The sequence below is a fragment of the Aquarana catesbeiana genome, linkage group LG13, assembly GCF_042186555.1.
Source record: "Aquarana catesbeiana isolate 2022-GZ linkage group LG13, ASM4218655v1, whole genome shotgun sequence".
Taxonomy (NCBI): Eukaryota; Metazoa; Chordata; class Amphibia; order Anura; family Ranidae; genus Aquarana; species Aquarana catesbeiana.
The window spans coordinates 195,866,377-195,887,002 of NC_133336.1; the positions used below are offsets into that span (position 1 = coordinate 195,866,377).

General features: G+C 43.8%; 1 pseudogene; it reads right to left on the reverse strand.

The window, feature by feature from the left end:
* Positions 1-299: 299 nt before the first annotated feature.
* LOC141117318 (dnaJ homolog subfamily A member 1-like) lies at positions 300-17,460 on the reverse strand (annotated as a pseudogene).
* Between the last annotated feature and the right edge of the window lie 3,166 nt (positions 17,461-20,626).

Consider the following 20,626-nt stretch of genomic DNA (forward strand, 5'->3'; position numbering starts at 1 on the left):
ACATGGATTAGCGAGTTTGGTGTGGAGGAACTTGACTGGCCTGCACCTGAGTTGAGTCCTGACCTCAACCCGATAGGATGAATTAGAGCAGAGACTACGAGCCAGGCCTTCTCGTCCAACATCAGTGCCTAACCTCACAAATGCGCTTCTGGAAGAATGGTCAAACATTCCCAAAATTTAAAGAAGTATGAATCTTAATAACTTGTTTTGTCTCTTGGTACCAGTAAAGTCCTTATTTTGTCTTTTCCCTAATGGGATAAGGTTTATTCAGATACAAAAAAAAAAAAAAAAAAGACATATTAATAAGTCAAAATACCATTTAATAATAAGATATCTATTCACATTGAGAAAAATGAGGCATTGATCAATACCAACGGGTAGAGTTAACTTAGTATTTCAATCGCTCATTATCTGAGAGGTCCCTTGTTTTGTGCAGAATCAGCACTATTGCACTTCACAGAGTAATACCCAAAAGAAACAGCAGGTGGCAGTACACGGGAGCAGCGCCCTGTCCTGCAACGTCAGCAGATAAGACGTGGTGTGATAACAGGACGGCCAATGGAAAACAGACATTTAAGTGTCAAGGTAGACATTTAGGAGATTGTTCTCAGCATCTGAGGCTCAATAGATTGTCCCGAAAGACAAAACAGGAAAAAGAAAAAAAGTGGAATGGGTTAATCCATTGAAATCCAAATAAAAAAATAAAAAAAAACGGAGGATGTGCTATTGGATTAGAGGCAGAGGGCGACGTTGCATGGTCTGTAAGGTGTTTCATCATTGCCTTGCGTGAGATACACAACAGGTTATTTGAGTCCATGGTTCACGCAAAAGTGCCATTGATTGCAGATCACGACTTCTATCTACAGACACATGTGTCACTTGACCGCTGCAGCGCTAATTCTGGGCTGAGATCATCGGAGGTGGTAGCACCAGCTGAAAAATTTCAGCTCTTCATGGAAAGTGGTGGGGTTAAGACTTGAAAAAGGGTCAGTGGCTGTTGGCCAAGTCATACTTATCTCCAAGAGGAATATAGACGAGTCCTACCCAAGTCCAGGGGGGGGGTATATCTGGAAGACTATGAGCCAAGGTCCCAGTAGACGTCACACCCAATTAGGTCAGACGAGGTGGTTGTCCACCAAAAGCTGAGGTGGTAACTACTGGCCACATAGAAGAGAAAACCCTTGAGGTCTCCAGATGGGTTGGTGTGCCACCACAAGCTGAGACAGTAACTATTGGCCACATAGAAGACGAGACCCTTGTTGAGATCCCCAAAACAGATCCATCAAACAGCCGCTGGTTGGTGACGAGGCTTTTGCTTAGGAGGCTTGGCACTGCATAGGGTGGTAGGTGTCATTATCTTCTTCATAGACCTCCCTTCTGTGTTGGTGTCTCTGGTCCTCACTTGGGTCGTAATCTGTTAGGTTGACGTCTTCTGTATTATCGGGTAAGTTTGGCTTGATTTTAATGGGAATATCTCTTGAAGCTCTTGCAGACGGTCAGCGGGAATCCAGCCAGGTTTGGGGAAATTTACCTAGATTAAAATAAAAAAAAAAGTTATTTATTTTAAAAACATAAATGTTACTTATCAATAGTAAACCTGAGCCTGGGATGATGCACACAACCGCCTTGATGAAGTTAACTTCACATTGGAAGCCCCTCTTTACATCAGAGGCTCCCCATAAATGAGAGCCCCCATCACATAAGAGTACCACCATGAGAGAGTATTGAAGACCAAAGAGGTCCTGGGAGCCACACATCACAAAAAACTCTGTCCAGCCCGATGAAACGTACAGGGGTACAGGGGGGCCCCATGCGTTTCGTCGCACCCACAGAGCTAGGTCATGAGAATACCTTCATGAAAGAGTACCCTCCATGAGAGAGTACCCTATGGCAAAGTAGCCCATCACCATTGAGTCCACCCATCACAGAGTTCTCTCATTACATCAAAGTCTCCCTTTTTTACATCAGAGCCCTACCTGTTGGCTTCAGAAGCCAGGCAGACGGCGAGAGGTGGAGGCCCTGCATGCTACCTGCCCTGGATCAGAGTAATGCATTGCCATGGTGTGGGCAGGCCACCCGTTAATATCATAGCAGCAAAGTAAGCTGTGCGTGTTGCCCTAGAGCAGTGCTGGCGAACCTTGGCACCCCAGATGTTTTGGAACTACATTTCCCATGAGGCTCAACTACACTGCAGAGTGAATGAGCATCATGGGAAATGTAGTTCCAAAACATCTGGAGTGCCAAGGTTCGCCATCACTGCCCTAGAGCATCACTGGCTATAACGGCGCTGATGACCAGCTCACCTGCACCATGGCAACTCATGATGCTGGTCCAGGGCAAACTGGATTCTGTGTGCAGCACCCTAGAGGAACCCAAAGAGTCCCCAGTTGGGAAACACTGCCCTAGACAAAAGCAAGCATTTACCCCTTGCAGAACTTGAAGGGGGAGGGTAAGTAAGTTTTACATTTTCCCTGGAATTCAACTTTAAGGCTGCTCATTTATTAGGAATGGGTTGCCAACGTACAGGACTGGTCTAAAAAAATTGGGAGACAAGAGCCTTTTATTCAACCGCTTCCCGTCCACCCAACGTCATTGACTTTGAGCGGTGGTATCTGAAAGATGGGTGCAGTTACAGTAATCATTCAGATATCTTCTTTAAGAGCCGGTGATTCCCTTAACCATAAGAACAATCATAATGGCTGTTCAGCTGCTTGATCGTTCTTATTGGGCGGCGGGAGGGGATGCCCCCCCCCCTGCGATCGGCAAACCGGAGAAGGAACCGACCGGCCCGGATGCTGATCATAGAGATTTCCAGCGGCCCAGATGGTCCCCAGAGTCTCTATGATCATTCGGAAAAAAATGCCGCCAAAGCCAGGATCTTTTTTTTTTTTTTATCTCAGGCTTCTGAGAACCTGTCACAAGGGATGTTTACATTCCTTGTAATAGGGGAGAGAGAGAGAGAGAGAGAGAGAGAGAGAGAGAGAGAGAGAGAGAGAGAGAGAGAGAGAGAGAGAGAGAGAGAGAGGAGGAGAGAGATGAGAGAGAGAGAGAGAGGAGAGAGAGAGAGAGACGAGAGAGAGAGGAGAGAGAGAGAGAGAGAGAGAGAGAGTAAGTTCGGGTAAGTTTGGCTTTGATTTTTAATGGGAATATCTCTTGAAGCTCTTGCAGACGGTCAGCGGGAATCCAGCCAGGTTTGGGGAAATTTACCTAGATTAAAATAAAAAAAAAAGTTATTTATTTTAAAAACATAAATGTTACTTATCAATAGTAAACCTGAGCCTGGGATGATGCACACAACCGCCTTGATGAAGTTAACTTCACATTGGAAGCCCCTCTTTACATCAGAGGCTCCCCATAAATGAGTGCCCCCATCACATAAGAGTACCACCATGAGAGAGTATTGAAGACCAAAGAGGTCCTGGGAGCCACACATCACAAAAAACTCTGTCCAGCCCGATGAAACGTACAGGGGTACAGGGGGGGCCCCATGCGTTTCGTCGCACCCACAGAGCTAGGTCATGAGAATACCTTCATGAAAGAGTACCCTCCATGAGAGAGTACCCTATGGCAAAGTAGCCCATCACCATTGAGTCCACCCATCACAGAGTTCTCTCATTACATCAAAGTCTCCCTTTTTTACATCAGAGCCCTACCTGTTGGCTTCAGAAGCCAGGCAGACGGCGAGAGGTGGAGGCCCTGCATGCTACCTGCCCTGGATCAGAGTAATGCATTGCCATGGTGTGGGCAGGCCACCCGTTAATATCATAGCAGCAAAGTAAGCTGTGCGTGTTGCCCTAGAGCAGTGCTGGCGAACCTTGGCACCCCAGATGTTTTTGGAACTACATTTCCCATGAGGCTCAACTACACTGCAGAGTGAATGAGCATCATGGGAAATGTAGTTCCAAAACATCTGGAGTGCCAAGGTTCGCCATCACTGCCCTAGAGCATCACTGGCTATAACGGCGCTGATGACCAGCTCACCTGCACCATGGCAACTCATGATGCTGGTCCAGGGCAAACTGGATTCTGTGTGCAGCACCCTAGAGGAACCCCAAAGAGTCCCCAGTTGGGAAACACTGCCCTAGACAAAAGCAAGCATTTACCCCTTGCAGAACTTGAAGGGGGAGGGTAAGTAAGTTTTACATGTTCCCTGGAATTTCAACTTTAAGGCTGCTCATTTATTAGGAATGGGTTTGCCAACGTACAGGACTGGTCTAAAAAAATTGGGAGACAAGAGCCTTTTATTCAACCGCTTCCCGTCCACCCAACGTCATTGACTTTTGAGCGGTGGTATCTGAAAGATGGGTGCAGTTACAGTAATCATTCAGATATCTTCTTTAAGAGCCGGTGATTCCCTTAACCATAAGAACAATCATAATGGCTGTTCAGCTGCTTGATCGTTCTTATTGGGCGGCGGGAGGGGATGCCCCCCCCCCTGCGATCGGCAAACCGGAGAAGGAACCGACCGGCCCGGATGCTGATCATAGAGATTTCCAGCGGCCCAGATGGTCCCCAGAGTCTCTATGATCATTCGGAAAAAAATGCCGCCAAAGCCAGGATCTTTTTTTTTTTTTTATCTCAGGCTTCTGAGAACCTGTCACAAGGGATGTTTACATTCCTTGTAATAGGGGAGAGAGAGAGAGAGAGAGAGAGATGAGAGAGAAGAGAGAGAGAGAGAGAGAGAGAGAGAGAGAGAGAGAGAGAGAGAGAGAGAGAGAGAGAGAGAGAGAGAGAGAAGAGAGAGAGAGAGAAGAGAGAGGAGAGAGAGGAGAGAGAGAGAGAGAGAGAGAGAGAGCTGAGAGAGAGAGAGACACCAAGTCTAACATTTCTCGCCTACATGTAAAATCATATTTTTTTTTGCTAGAAAATCCCAAACATTTTTTAGATAGAGAGATATAGTGTATATATATATAAACACTATCTATATCTCTCCATCTAAAAAATGTTTGGGGGTTTTTCTGTGTAATTTTCTAGCAAAAATTAAAAAAAAAAAAAAATATATGATTTTTACATGTAGGCGAGAATGTTTAGAAATGGCCTGGTGGGCAAGTGGTTAGGCAGGCCATCAACAGCAGGGCGGTATGGGTGTTGATCCAATGGCACAGGTACATTGTCCATTGCTGTAAAAGTAATTGGATTGCATAAAAAAAAACAAAAAAAAACAAAAACACACAATGTCATTGCAATACACTGCAGTTTGCACATTCTGTGCGATTAACTGTGTCAATGGGCTCAAATCTTTTGATACACTGCAAATTATATTTGCTATATTTGATACCTTGAACTGGATGATGAGGTTCCCCTTCTCAAAGGGATCGCGGTATTTGGGCATCCCGCTTTCAGAATACACTTCGTTTCATCAGGTCTGATCACTTCCCCTAAATGGAGAAACAAGAAAACCAAAATAAACCGGTGTAAAATTGCAAAAAGTGCAAAGAAACAAAACACCCCGCTCAACCGCACACAACTTCTTATGGCCGGGAACAGGTGCTCTGGCTCAAGTGCAGTCAAGCCAGCTACTCAGCGACACATTAGTGAAAATCTTTATTGGCTAACATAGGGTACAGCGGTAACATGTTCCAGCTAAAAAGCCTTACTCTTAGCAATGCTAGGAGTAAGGCTTTTTAGCCGAAACGCGTTGAGCAATGCTATGAATAAAGCTTTTTGGCTAAAACAGATTAGCATGTTACTGCTGTACCCCATTTTGTAGCCAATAAAGATTTGCACTAATGGATGTCACAGCGGAGCCGGCTTGATCCTATCATTGTAAAATTAGAAGTAGTACAGACAAACGGAGGCAACACTTGTTACCCTAAAAAATAAATAAATAACTGCAAATGTGTGGTATCTAAAAGTATATTTGAAAACAAAACTTTGGGTGAAGGTTTTTTTTGGGTTTGTGTCCCTTTATGTCCCAGAGACACAACAGGAAGTAAGAGGAAATTCTCTTAGTTGTCGCTTCAATAGATGTCCCCAGAGGAAGATTTCCCTTTGTCGGTTCTAGAGACAGCTGTAACATTTTCTTCCTATCACATTCTGTTTACCAGAACAAATATTTACAAAGCCAAAAAGGCACAAATAGACCAACACTACACGACCACTTATGATCACTTGGACCTTGTGATTGGATGCCCTTAAAGACTTTTGCCAGACTGACCAACTGGATGGAGGCTTTATGCAGACCCAAAATTGTCTTAAATTTCTAAGTGTATTAGAGAACACCAAGGAATCTTCTCTACGGAATTCCATGCCAGGCCAGAAAAAGGGAATCAGGGGTGGTCTACTGAGCCTACCCCACCACACCCCAAATGCAATAACACTACAAGAAACGAGAAGCACTAAAAAGCACTCACCTGGCTGTGATGTTATGAGGATTGTCCTGCCGTCCAGCGTCTGGACTTTCTGCTTACATCCACAGAGGGCATCGGCGAGAGAGATCTCCAGCTTCATGACCAGATCGTTGTCCTTCCTCTGGAACACCGGATGTTCTTTCTGCTCCAAAATGATGATGATGTCACCAGGCTGCAGGCCCGGAGCCTGATCCCCTTCGCCATGAAATATCATCTTCTGTCTGTTCTTCATACCTGGAAAGAGAAGATGCCAAATCATTTTACAGGCAAGTCCTTTAGAAAAGGATACCATGACATGCAAGACAGCTGCAGATGTAAACATCAAATGTCCTCTGGATGTGGGCAGCACAGTGGCTAACTGATTAGCAAGGAGGCCTTGCAGATCTGTGCTCCTGGGATCAATTCCCACCAATGACCAAATCCCCTATGGAATCATGAGGGTTCTCTCCCAAGTTACATAGACATTGTTTTGGTTTTCACCCATAGGCAGGATCTATATCAGCCTTTCTCAACCAGGGTTCCATGAAACCCTAGAATTCCTCCAGAGTTTGACCTCCCTTCTGATGGTGCCTGGATAGTTCCAGGTCAAACACCACTTGCCAAAGCCAGAAGCATGACATCAGTGGTTCTTTTAGTTGTCTGTAAGGGTGGCATTCTGACCACCACTGGAAGGGGCATTCTTCCCACTGGCCACCAATGTAAGGAGCAGTCTTCCCACTGGCCACCAATGTAAGGAGCAGTCTTCCCACTGGCCACCAATGTAAGGAGCAGTCTTCCCACTGGCCACCAATGTAAGGAGCAGTCTTCCCACTGGCCACCAATGTAAGGAGCAGTCTTCCCACTGGCCACCAATGTAAGGAGCAGTCTTCCCACTGGCCACCAATGTAAGGAGCATTCTTCCCACTGGCCACCAATGTAAGGAGCATTCTTCCCACTGGCCACCAATGTAAGGAGCATTCTTCCCACTGGCCACCAATGTAAGGAGCATTCTTCCCACTGGCCACCAATGTAAGGAGCATTCCTCCCACTGACCCCCAATGAATTGCTTTTAGTAAGGGTTCCCGAGACACAAAAAATATTTTAGGGGGTTCCTCTGGGGTAAAAACATTGAGAAAGGCTGGTCTATAGACTCTAAAAGTGTCATGTGACTTGTCCACAAATGAAATTAGTCTTTAGCTTCTTGTTTAGAGAGCCAATGTTAGTGTTTGTGTAAAGACCACCCACCAGAATCTCCATCCATACAAGGTCAAGCTATCTTGTAGGATCCACAATAATCTCACATACAACGTAACCCTGAGTGTTGTCGCTCAAGCACTGTCGGGTGGAGGACACAGAAGGAGCTGCGTTGGAATAAATGCAGTGAGAAACCAATGGACCCCCATTGAATCCTACAGCCAAGGATCAAGCCTTAAAGTAAACCTGCACCCTACAAAAAAAATAAATAAATAAAAAAATAAAAAAAATATGCAAACTGATCATAGCTAGTAGTATTCACATTCAACTGGCCTTGTTCGATAATGTTGAACATGTTTCATAGACTCTCCAGGTCACATCTTCTGTTCTGATGAGGATCAGGAAGATACCCCAACATTAATATCCACAGAACAGGCAGCAAAAGGCCATCTACGGCCAACTGGAACAAGCAGCAAAAAAAGAGGCCATCTACGGCCAACTGGAACAAGCAGCAAAAAAAGAGGCCATCTAAGTCCAACCGGAACAAGCAGCAAGAGGCCATCTACGTCCGACCGGAACAAGCAGCAAGAGGCCATCTACGTCCGACCGGAACAAGCAGCAAGAGGCCATCTACGTCCGACAGGAACTAGCAGCAAGAGGCCATCTACGTCCGACCGGAACAAGCAGCAAGAGGCCATCTACGTCCGACCGGAACAAGCAGCAAGAGGCCATCTACGTCCAACTGGAACAAATGGCAAAAGGGGCCATCTACGTCCAACTGGAAAAAATGGCAAAAAGGGGCCATGTACGTTCAACTGGAACAAGGGATAGAGGCCTTTACCACCATCTCTCTTCTACTTATAATGCAGTTTTATAATCTCTACCCCGGCAATTTGGCATTGGGGCCGAAGAGGTATTCTTAAACTTTTGGAAGAATCATGAGACAGGGTGACTTGCCACTGTTTTTTCATTGTAGAAGACAATGCACAATAGACAATTGTTAGGGTACAACAGTCCCATACAATGGAAATACCCTGAAAAAGAAACATAAATGTCCCCATTCATCCAGAACTTCTCCCTGCACCTTCACTTTCCCTAACCACCTCTTTCCCTACCTTCTGCCTCACTCTGGGCCCTCCTCATGATGTCGGCCCCTATATTTATAAGGGCCTTCATCAAGATGGCTGCCCAATTCTTGTGCGATTTCAGTATCCACTAGGGTCACCATCCTCCCCATGATGGTCATCTGGAGCTCAAGAAGGGAGAAATTCTCACCAGACTCATGTCAACCTGAAGGAGCAGCATGGTGCCACCTTCAGGTTGGATGACATACAGCAGCCTGCCCCTGCCCTCATGTTCACAGATTCAGCCATGTGAATAGAAGGATCAACACACGTGCAGGCTACCTGGCACCCAGGATGGGATTAGGTAACCAGGACAGGGTGCTTCCACAACTGTCACACCTCCTATCCTGTACTTAAGACAAACACCAATGGTCTTGACACATTCCATGGGGATTAGATTAAGCTGTCGATGCTATTGGTGTGGCTATAAATGTTGGGGTATCTTCTTGACACTCATGAGAACTGAAGAAGTGTCTTGGAGAATCTACAAAACATCTACAAACGTTCCAGAATAAAGCATCAGTGTCATGGCTTTAATTACATTGAATGACCACTAGGGAATATCTGGAAGGCCAAAGCCAAGATTCTAGTCTTCATCCAATTTGAATAAACCAGGGTTTTGACATTGTCATTTACCATATGATAAAGTGTTCTGTTGGGCTGAGGTCTAGGATCTCGCAAAGCAACTCAAGACCTGATAAAATAGGAGCTCCGTTTTATTGTACAGAAGAGTTGCAGATGAGAGTACCAACCTTTGTCTATGTGGACTGTCAAGATTTTCTTCTCCCGCACCACCTTCCGCCCATCGCAGTAGCGGCACCGATCACGCGTCTTTATGCATTCGCCCTGGCCGTTGCAGTCTGAACAGGTACTCTGGACGGAGTGCACCACCCCTGGAATCCGACCCAAGACACGCACCTCCACGCCCGTCCCCTGACACCTGCGGCACCGCACTTCCGATCCCTGCCGAGCGCCAGACCCTGTCGAGAGAAGAAGCATTAAAAAAAAAAGAAAAAAAAAAAAAAGAAAAAAAAAAAGGTAATGCATACAGAGTTTGAATTTATATTCACTAAAGATAACTTTTTTTTTATTTAGCCAGGAAGATTTTAAAAATACCTATTAAAATGACTATTAATTTGATGCAGTTCTTTATCCAGCCAGCAGATGGAGCCAGTTGGTAATTGAACTCAATGAATCATGTAAGCTGTGACACCTCCCCTACGCTGAATTTGAGGTTTCAGTTAGACAATGGGAGCTGCAAAGCTAGCCGCTTGTCAGGTAACCCATTGCCCTCTGGGAATCCTGTGCCATACTTTAATGGTTTTTAATTTTTTTTTTTTTTTTTTAATAAACCATTTTATTAAAAAAAAAATAAATTAAACTACAATAAAATGATGAGAATCAATTACAGCCTATGGGGCTACAGGATGCATGCACCAAGATGAAGAGGAAGGCCCGGTGAATCCATTTTAATGAAAGCCTGATTGCTCACTTGCAGGAAAAAGATAGGAGAGGGCCAGGGGAGTGGGGGAGGGGCAAATATTTATTTATTTTTTATATGTAATCATACACTTATCCTTTAAGTGCATTTCTACATACAGCTAGGGGTAATCAGTGACTGACACCAGTAAGGAGAAATTGTCCCAGGATTCCAAAGATGAATTACTCAGAGGGGGGTTGGCTTTAATAGAAAGTTCCCTCTGAAGCACTTACCTTTACACTTCAGGCAGATGACATTCTTCTGAATAGACAGTTTCCTTGTGGCCCCGTTGTATAGTTCTTCCAAAGAAACCGAGAGGCAGTGAGTGACTGTCTTCCCTGAATAAGAGAGAGTTCCAAAATTCATATATATTATTATAGCACAGGCATCTGTACCTCCTGTGCACCTTTACCTGGCTAACCTCAACTGCTCTGCTGTATTAACATCTCCAAAACAGACTTTATACACTATATAGCCAAAAGTATACAGATACCCCCCAAATGACTAAGTTTAAGTGTTTCCAGTGAAGGGAAGACCAGCATAATTTAACCCACTTCCTCGGAGCTCAAACCCTCATGGATCCGCCCCTACCCTGTGACTGGACAATGAAAGGAGGAGCAGCACAGAGGCTGCAAAAGGCTGACACCAAGTTGAATTTAGATACTTACATTTAATGATATATTAATTAAAAAAAAAATTTAAAAACCCTAGTGCGCTGATTTTTTTTTAATAAATACATGCATAGGGTTGTGTTTTTTTTTTTTATACATGCCAGGAGGAGCGAGAAGAAAGAAGAAAGAAGAAAGAAGGAAGAAGGAAGAAGATAGAACAAAGAAAGAAGAAAGGACGAAGAAAGAAGGAAGAAAGAAGGACAAAGAAAGAAGGACGAAGAAAGAAGGACGAAGAAAGAACCCTTTAGCCAGAAAGATTTTAAAATACCTATTAAATGCCTATTAATATGATGTAGTTCTTTATCCAGCCAGCAGATGGAGCCAGTTGGTAACTGAACTCAATGAATTGTCTAAGCTGTGACCCCTCCCCTACGCTGAATTTGAGATTTTAATTAGACAATGGGAGCTGCAAAGCAAGCCGCTTGTCTTGTTAGGTAACCCATTGCTCTCTGGGAATCCTTTGCCATAGTTAAATGGTTTATTACTTTTTTTATGGTTTATTAAATGGTTTTTTCATACTGGCTGTACTGGGGCAATAGCAGGGTTATAAACCATACCCCAAGGTAGGTAGACCATGGCCATTTTATGCATGCCAACAATAAAGGGTCCTTTTTATATAAAACATTCAGTGTGTGAATGTCTCAAGCTTTGAATCAGCCATCACAAATAAGCCTAGATTTTGCCTAAAATGTCGTCCCCCCCCCCACCCCTACGATCATCAGCTCCATCTAGTGGCCATAAGGTGTTTTTTACTGATTGAGGTATTTCTAGGAAATTCCACATTATGGCCACTAGATGGAGCTGATGATCATAGAAAATAAGCACATTAGACAAACTGCAGGATTATTTGTCACAGCTGACCAAATATTTCTGACATTCGCACAGAGATTTTTATTTTCTTCTATAAAAAAGGACTTAGACTCTGGTTATAATGATAGGTGTGTGAAAGCAGGCTATGAAAAAAAATAATGTGTTAAGACTAGCAGAGTTTCACCCTCCAGATTCTCACCTTTTCTCTCTCCTCTAGACCGACTTCTGGATCGGGTCCCAAAGAAGAGATCGAAGATGTCCATAGGCGAGCTACATGCCCCTCTTTGGAAGGAGCCATTCCCGTTAATGGCCGATTCTCCACCTCGGTCGTACAGCTCCCTCTTGCTAGAGTCGGAGAGGACTTCATATGCTTTGGAGATCTGTTTAAACTACAAAACAAAACAAGTTTTAAAAAATTAGTTTTGCTTGCGGCACTTCTTACTTCTCCCATCACCCAAGTGGACAATGTTGGCTGTCTTCAAGGACTACAGCGTCCGGAGAATTGGGTTCATCCAGCACTTCCAGGGGGTTAGGTTCCTGGTCCCTCAAGGAGTCATGTGGTTCCTGCTGTGTCGTGTAGTAATCTAGGAACTGGTGGAAGGAACCACAGAGCTCCCTGAGGGACCAGGAGCCCAACTCATGGATGAACCCAATTCCTTGGCACCGTGGTTCTCAAAGACAGCCATGATCAGTAGCTTGGGTGGAAGGACAGGTAGGTACATTAGGTCTTCTTTAAAAGGGGACATTTTAATATAGTATAATTTTAAAAGCAGTATACTTACCTTTTCACCTGCGTTCGGGTTCTTGTCGGGGTGGTACTTTAGAGCCAGTCGTCTGAACGCCCGCTTTATCTCGTCATAGGAGGCCCTCGGCGACACACCCAGGATGTCATAATATGCCGTTTCCCTGACCATTTTCTGCAGGAAAAAAAAAAAAAAAAAAAAAAATTTGTTACTGAAAAGAACTGCTAAGCCATTTCCGAAAAATCTTGTAAAGCCTACACATTTACCTGTGACATCACATCCTCAGTGATGTCAGTGCTCTCTAGTGATTGGATAGTCTGCATCCTCGGTGATGTCAGTGCTCTTGGATAGTCTGCATTCTCAGTGATGTCACTAGAGACCGGTGACATCACTGAGAATGCAGCCTATCCAATCACTAGAGACCGGTGACATCACTCAGAATGCAGTCTATCCATACATTAGAGTGCGGTGTGTCCCTAGAGATGCCCAGCTGTAATATCACATAACTGCAGATCACACGGACACTCCAATATACAAATACTGATTTTAGTTCCAGAAGTCAGAGCTCGGACCCGCTTCCCCGTCACCTCCTGCCTCTCCCCATTGGTCCACCATGGTAATGTTTCATAGTGACAGTCCCGACTTTGGTATCCTTTAGCTTTATGCTGCGACTCTAAAAAGCCAGTGTCTACTCTATACATGTCCCAGCGTGATCGCAATTCTTTTATCAATCACATATTACAAATATTTTTAGGACTTTAAGATATCTCGGGGGTGAAATGTAATTGAAGATGTTCAGTATATCAGAATACGGCCTCAAGCCGCTGAGATACGGCCTGCTTGTGCTGAAAAAAGAAAATAATAATAATAATGGTGGTAATAAAGTGGACCTGTCATTTTTGCAACAAGTGATCTGCTGAAAGAAGACTTAGGAAGGTTTGTACGTGTTTTTATTTATAAAGCAACCCCAACCTGAGCAGAAAAGCCTGTCCCCTGCCAGCATGTTGTAAAAAAGGATAATTTCTCTCCGAGTGGAAGCAGCGGCCTCTCTGCAGAGGTCTGACATGCCCCTCCTAATGGAAATGGAGGCTTGCTGCAGCTTCTAAAGCACCTTGTGCGAAGCTGCAGACACCTTCCCCCTAACCCCCCCCACCAGCAACAGTAGATCCTCCCCAGCACCAAATCCCCCCCCCCAATCAAAAACAGATCTTCCCCTACCATCAGCGGGTCTTTCCCTTAATCTTCCTCATAACATATGGGGGGGGGGGGGGAAGAAGCTCTGTAGTTCTGTCCTGACAGCACTCATTAATTATACTGTATGTACGGAGGAGCAGCCTTGTCACCTTGGGGCAGGACTACAGAACCCCCCCCCCCCCCCCCCCCGCTGTTATTCTTCAACGTACAGAGGGAAGGGTTCTGCAGTTCTGTCCTACAGAGACAATACTCATTTGTGATACTGTATGTAATGAGGAGCAGCGTTGTCACCCCAGGAGAGGGCTACAAAACACCTCCCCCTCTGCCTTTTCTCCATAATGAAGGGTGGCAACGATCACTTGTACTGTATGTATGGACGAGCAGCATTGTCACCCTAGAACAGGACTATAGAACACCTCCCCCTCGCCTCTTCTCCATAACATAGGGAGGAGGGGTTCTGTAGTCCTTAGAGCGAGGTAAAAGGCATTGCACTTGGGACGCTCGGATCATGGTTGCAATGCTCTGCAGACCTCAAACAATTCATTAAAAAGCACAAATTTTTATTTTATGACATTGTTGTAAAAAAAGATGGACTCGTTATTCGCTGGACTGGGAACTTTTTTTTTTCCCCTCCAGGGCTCGACCTATTGGCCGGAACGGAGAAGTCGCTTTATTCTGATCGCCCGGAGGCGGGACAGTCAGGAGCTCCTCTAATCCTTTCTAGAAAATTCCCCATCAGTGACAGCCTGCAGCGCAGCCCTTTGTCCACCAGGGGTCACTCTCCACCCCACACTCACAACTACTAACCACTTTTTTTCAAAAAAACTTTTTTTTTTCTGCAACGGCTTCCAGGGAGAGAGTCTGTCTCCGCCCACAAGAGGGTTCTGCAGTTCCCGCCCCCACCAAGGGTTCTGCTATCCCCGCCCCTGAGGACTCTGCCGCCTGTTGCAGATAGTTGATTTTATTTATAAACTCATCGAAGGATATAAAGCCGGGAAGTCTTCAGATTTTATCAATCGCGAGCGCGTTAACCCCTTCGTGACCGCGTCCAGCCCCCACAGTGTGCGCGTCATGCTGGGATTTGTAGTCCATTGCGGTCTGGTGAAGCAGCGTTCGCCTGAAGCCATTCTAACTGACATGATATTGAGCCCCCCCCGGATGAAATGCAGCATTGCCATATATTGTCTAATATAATTATTTCCTCCGATGGTCGGCTTCATCTAGTGGCTGTAACATTGTATTTTTCCCAAAACACCTCAATAAAAAAAAAAAAAAAAAAGGAAGTTACTGCATTACAGCCACTGGATGGCGCTGTTTTCGGAGGAAATGGTCAATTATTAGACAAAGTAATGAAGATAGCCCCTTATGGCCACCGGATGGCGCTGATGGTCAGAGGAAATATGCATACTGGACAAAATACAGAAACGACTGCATTACAGCCACGAGATGGCGCTGACGATTGAAGGAAATGATGACATTAGACAAAATAAAGAAATGACTGCATTACAGCCACAAGATGGCGCTGGCAATCGGAGGAAATCATACTAGACAAAATAAGAAAATGATGCATTATGGCCCCTAGATGGCGCTGATGTTCCAAGGAAAATGGTCAATTATAGAAAAAAAAAAAATAATGATAATACTGCATTACAGCCACAAGATGGCGCTGGTGATTAGAGGAAATCATACTAAATAAAACAAGGAAAATACTGCATTATAGCCAATACATGGCACTGATGATCGGAGGAAGTCATGTTAGAAAAAAAAAAAAAAAATAAGGAATATAGCGCCCTATGGCCACTAGATGGCGCTGGTGTTCGAAGGAAAATGGTCAATTATAGACAAAATAAGGAAAATACTGCTTTACGGCCACTAGATGGCGCGCTGACGATTGGAGGAGATTACAATATTAAGACACAATAAAGAAACTACAGCATTACTACCATTAGATGGTGCTGATGATCGGAGGAAAAGGTGATATTAGACAAAATAAGGATAATACTGTAATGATCACATTAGGCAAAATAAAGAAATGACTGAATTATGGCCACTAGATGGCGCTGATTTTCCAAAGAAAAGGTCAGTTATAGACAAAATAATGAAAATCCTGCATTACAGCCACTAGATGGCGCCGACGATTGGAGGTAAAGGTGATATTAGACAAAATAAGGTAATAAAAAATGCATTACGGCCACTAGATGGCGCTGGTGATTCCTCTTCAGCTCCACCATCAACCATGCAGTGCAGGGTATGGTCTGATTGGATACATTCTAAATGGACTGTCCGGGATTGTCCTCACAGGACATCGTCTTGGTAATTATAAAAAGGAGATTGTACAATTAGATTGTATAGTGTATGGCCAGCGTTGGAGAACAGTCGGATGTGCCGGGTCACCATCTTGGAGGGGGACAAATGGCGATCACCGACCAATATTTGTTCTGTCCCAACCAACCAATCACAAAACATGGCGGAAGCTTTCATCCATAAAACACACCCCCCAATCCAGATCGGTTGCTCAGTGGTATCCGTATAGGGTGACCACACACTGCCAGATTTTGATCTGTTGGTCAGTTTGAGTTTTATCAGCATAATAATAATAATAATAATAATAATAATAATAATAATAATAATATGAAGCTCAGCCAATAAGATTTACTGAAGCTGCTTCACCCAATAATCTCATGGAATTGGCCAACCAGGATCTACCAATGTATGGTGATCAGAAGAGATACATTGTATCCATCATTGTATCCTGTGTATGGAGATAATGATCAGTGTGGTCAGTATATGGAGAGTATTGATCAATATGTGGTCAGTATTGATTAGTATATGGTCAGTATTGATCAGTATGTGGTCGGTATGATCAGTATATGGAGAGTATTGATCAGTATATGGTCAGTATTGATCAGTATGTGGTCAGTATTGATCAGTATGTGGTCAGTATTGATCAGTATGTGGTCAGTATTGATCAGTATGTGGTCAGTATTGATCAGTATGTGGTCGGTATATGGAGAGTATTGATCAGTATATGGTCAGTATTGATCAGTATGTGGTCGGTATGATCAGTATATGAAGAGTATTGATCAGTATATGGTCAGTATATGGAGAGTATTGATCAGTATATGGTCAGTATTGATCAGTATGTGGTCGGTATGATCAGTATATGGTCAGTAATGATCAGTATATGGTCAGTATTGATCAGTATATGGTCGGTATGATCAGTATATGGTCAGTATTGATCAGTATATGGTCGGTATGATCAGTATATGGTCGGTATGATCAGTATGTGGTCGGTATATGGAGAGTATTGATCAGTATTGATCAGTATATGGTCAGTATTGATCAGTATATGGTCGGTATGATCAGTATATGGTCGGTATTGATCAGTATATGGTCGGTATTGATCAGTATATGGTCAGTATTGATCAGTATATGGTCGGTATGATCAGTATATGGTCGGTATTGATCAGTATATGGTCAGTATATGGAGAGTATTGATCAGTATTTGGTTGGTGTATCTATATATATATATATATATATATATGTCTATCACTGTACCTGAAGTATGTATACATCGTATCACAGAGGAGGAGATGAAGCTGGTATCGATCATATATCGGATATCGATGAGTTCCCAGCAGCTGCAGCTCCTACACCGGATTCCAGAACTTTCCCTCCCACACACCCCCTGCAATCCTCCATAGGGCGGCAGATAATGATTGCACATTGTATGCATGTATCAGGCACGGCTCCTCACTCACCTGTCGCCCGATCTGATCGTGTCTCGGTCCCCCCGGCGATGTCCCCGCTGCTCACACACGTCACTCCGATCACCGCCCGCCTGTACCTTTAATTTCTCTCCGAACTCTCTGGAAGCACGGACACGCCCCTAACCCGCCCCAACCACGCCTACACTCTCCATTCAAATGACACTCTGCTGTCTTAGCCGCGCCCTTCAGCCACGCCCACACGTACTATCTGTTCTAATCACGCCCCTTAGCCTTAGTTACGCCCATAGCCGCCTTCCCGTCTCTTTACACCCTCTTGCTTAGTCGCGCCCCTCAGCCCCCGAAACCACGCCTACATTCCTTATCCGTCCTCTCGTCTCTTACGCCCTCTTTGCTTAGTCACGCCCCTTACTAAACTATGGAAACCACGCCCACGACGCTTATCGCTTCTGTGCACCTTGCAGCCCTAGTCGCGCCCCTCAGCCACAGAAACCACGCCCCCCGTCCCTGGAGGTCCTCCTGTCGTAACATACCTCCGCTTAGTTACGCCCTTTTAGCGCCTAAACCACGCCCTCATTCTTTATCTGTCCTCTCTGCTCTTTACACCCTCTTTGCTTAGTCGCCGCCGAAGCCACGCCCACACTTCTTATCTTCTCTTTATATGTCATATATGTCATATTATACCTTCGGTAAGTCACGCCCCTCAAGCGCCTAAACCACGCCCGCATTCCTTATCCCCCCCAGTATTACACCCCCTTTATCTTAGTCGCGCCTCTCAGACACCCAAACCACGCCCACTTCCTCCTATCTCCACACCAGCCGGGGACAGGAAGGATGAGAGGGCAGGGGGGTCAGGTCACGTGATGCTTGAGAGCCACAGCACAATGACCTGAGGATTAAAGATGGCGGCTGCGGAGGAGTGGGGGATATTGTGTGAAAAATAAAAAATACCATTATCTAAAAATAAAAATAAACTATTATCTTAAAAAAAAAAAAAATAATAATAAAAAAAAAAAATATATATATATATATATAATAAGTACATCGTAATAAATAAAAATAAATAATATTTAATAATACATACTTTAAATATACAATAATGTAATAATAAATATAAATATAAAAAAAAGGATGAGGGCAGGAGGGTCAGGTCACGTGATGCTTGAGAGCCACAACACAATGACCTGAGGATTAAAGATGGCGGCTGGGGAGGAGTGGGGGAAATTGTGTAAAAAAAATTAAAAAATACTATTATCTAAAATATATATATATATATATATATATATATATATATATATATATATATATATATATATACAGTCAGGTCCATAAATATTGGGACATCGACACAATTATAATCTTTTTGGCTCTATACACCACCACAATGGATTTGAAATGAAACAAACAAGATGTGCTTTAACTGCAGACTTTCAGCTTTAATTTGAGGGTATTTACATCCAAATCAGGTGAACGGTGTAGGAATTACAACAGTTTGTATATGTGCCTCCCACTTTTTAAGGGACCAAAAGTAATGGGACAATTGGCTGCTCAGCTGTTCCATGGCCAGGTGTGTTATTCCCTCATTATCCCATTTACAAGGAGCAGATAAAAGGTCCAGAGTTCATTTCAAGTGTGCTATTTGCATTTGGAATCTGTTGCTGTCAACTCTCAATATGAGATCCAAAGAGCTGTCACTATCAGTGAAGCAAGCCATCATTAGGCTGAAAAAACAAAACAAACCCATCAGAGAGATAGCAAAAACATTAGGTGTGGCCAAATCATCAGTTTGGAACATCCTTAAAAAGAAAAAAATGCACCGGTGAGCTCAGCAACACCAAAAGACCCAGAAGATCACGGAAAACAACTGTGGTGGATGACCGAAGAATTCTTTCCCTGGTGAAGAAAACACCCTTCACAACAGTTGGCCAGATCAAGAACACTCTCCAGGAGGTAGGTGTATGTGTGTCAAAGTCAACAATCAAGAGAAGACTTCACCAGAGTGAATACAGAGGGTTCACCACAAGATGTAAACCATTGGTGAGCCTCAAAAACAGGAAGGCCAGATTAGAGTTTGCCAAAAAACATCTAAAAAAACCTTCACAGTTCTGGAACAACATCCTATGGACAGATGAGACCAAGATCAACTTGTACCAGAGTGATGGGAAGAGAAGAGTATGGAGAAGGAAAGGAACTGCTCATGATACAAAGCATACCACCTCATCAGTGAAGCATGGTGGTGGTAGTGTCATGGCATGGGCATGTATGGGTGCCAATGGAACTGGTTCTCTTGTATTTATTGATGATGTGACTGCTGACAAAAGCAGCAGAATGAATTCTGAAGTGTTTCGGGCAATATTATCTGCTCATATTCAGCAAAATGCTTCAGAACTCATTGGACGGCGCTTCACAGTGCAGATGGACAATGACCCGAAGCATACTGCGAAAGCAACCAAAGAGTTTTTTTAAGCAAAAGAAGTGGAATGTTATGCAATGGCCAAGTCAATCACCTGACCTGAATCCGATTGAACATGCATTTCACTTGCTGGAGACAAAACTGAAGGGAAAATGCCCCAAGAACAAGCAGGAACTGAAGACAGTTGCAGTAGAGGCCTGGCAGAGCATCACCAGGGATGAAACCCAGCGTCGATTTGCAACCAAGTATTAAAAAGTGAAAGTTTGATGGATGATTGTTAATCTGTCCCATTACTTTTGGTCCCTTAAAAAGTGGGAGGCACATATACAAACTGTTGTAATTCCTACACTGTTCACCTGATTTGGATGTAAATACCCTCAAATTAAAGCTGAAAGTCTGCAGTTAAAGCACATCTTGTTCGTTTCATTTCAAATCCATTGTGGTGGTGTATAGAGCCAAAAAGATTAGAATTGTGTCGATGTCCCAATATTTATGGACCTGACTGTATATAATATATAATATACCATAATAAATATTAAATAATAAAAACAATAAATAATACATTTGAGGTTGAATATAGTTTTTATTAGGAGTTTTGAAAGATACAAAAATAACATAAATGAAGCATTAATAGAAAATAGGGGGAAGGGTACAAAATATCAATCAATGTATATAACATCATAAGTTTCAGATGTATGAATGCTTGACACAGTTCTTTACCATTTAGAACCCAACCATGTGGTGCCATCTGTCTTAGGGCCCCACCTGGACTATATAATTTATGTCCGAACTGTTGGGGGGGGGGGGGGGGGGGGGGGTATAAGGAAGGGAAGAATAAAAAGGGAAGGATGATCTGGAGGGGGGAAGGGGGGGGGGCTCAGCAAAAAGGGATTTACATCATTTTGATTACTCATATGTTAAGCTATATAGCAGTGCCAAA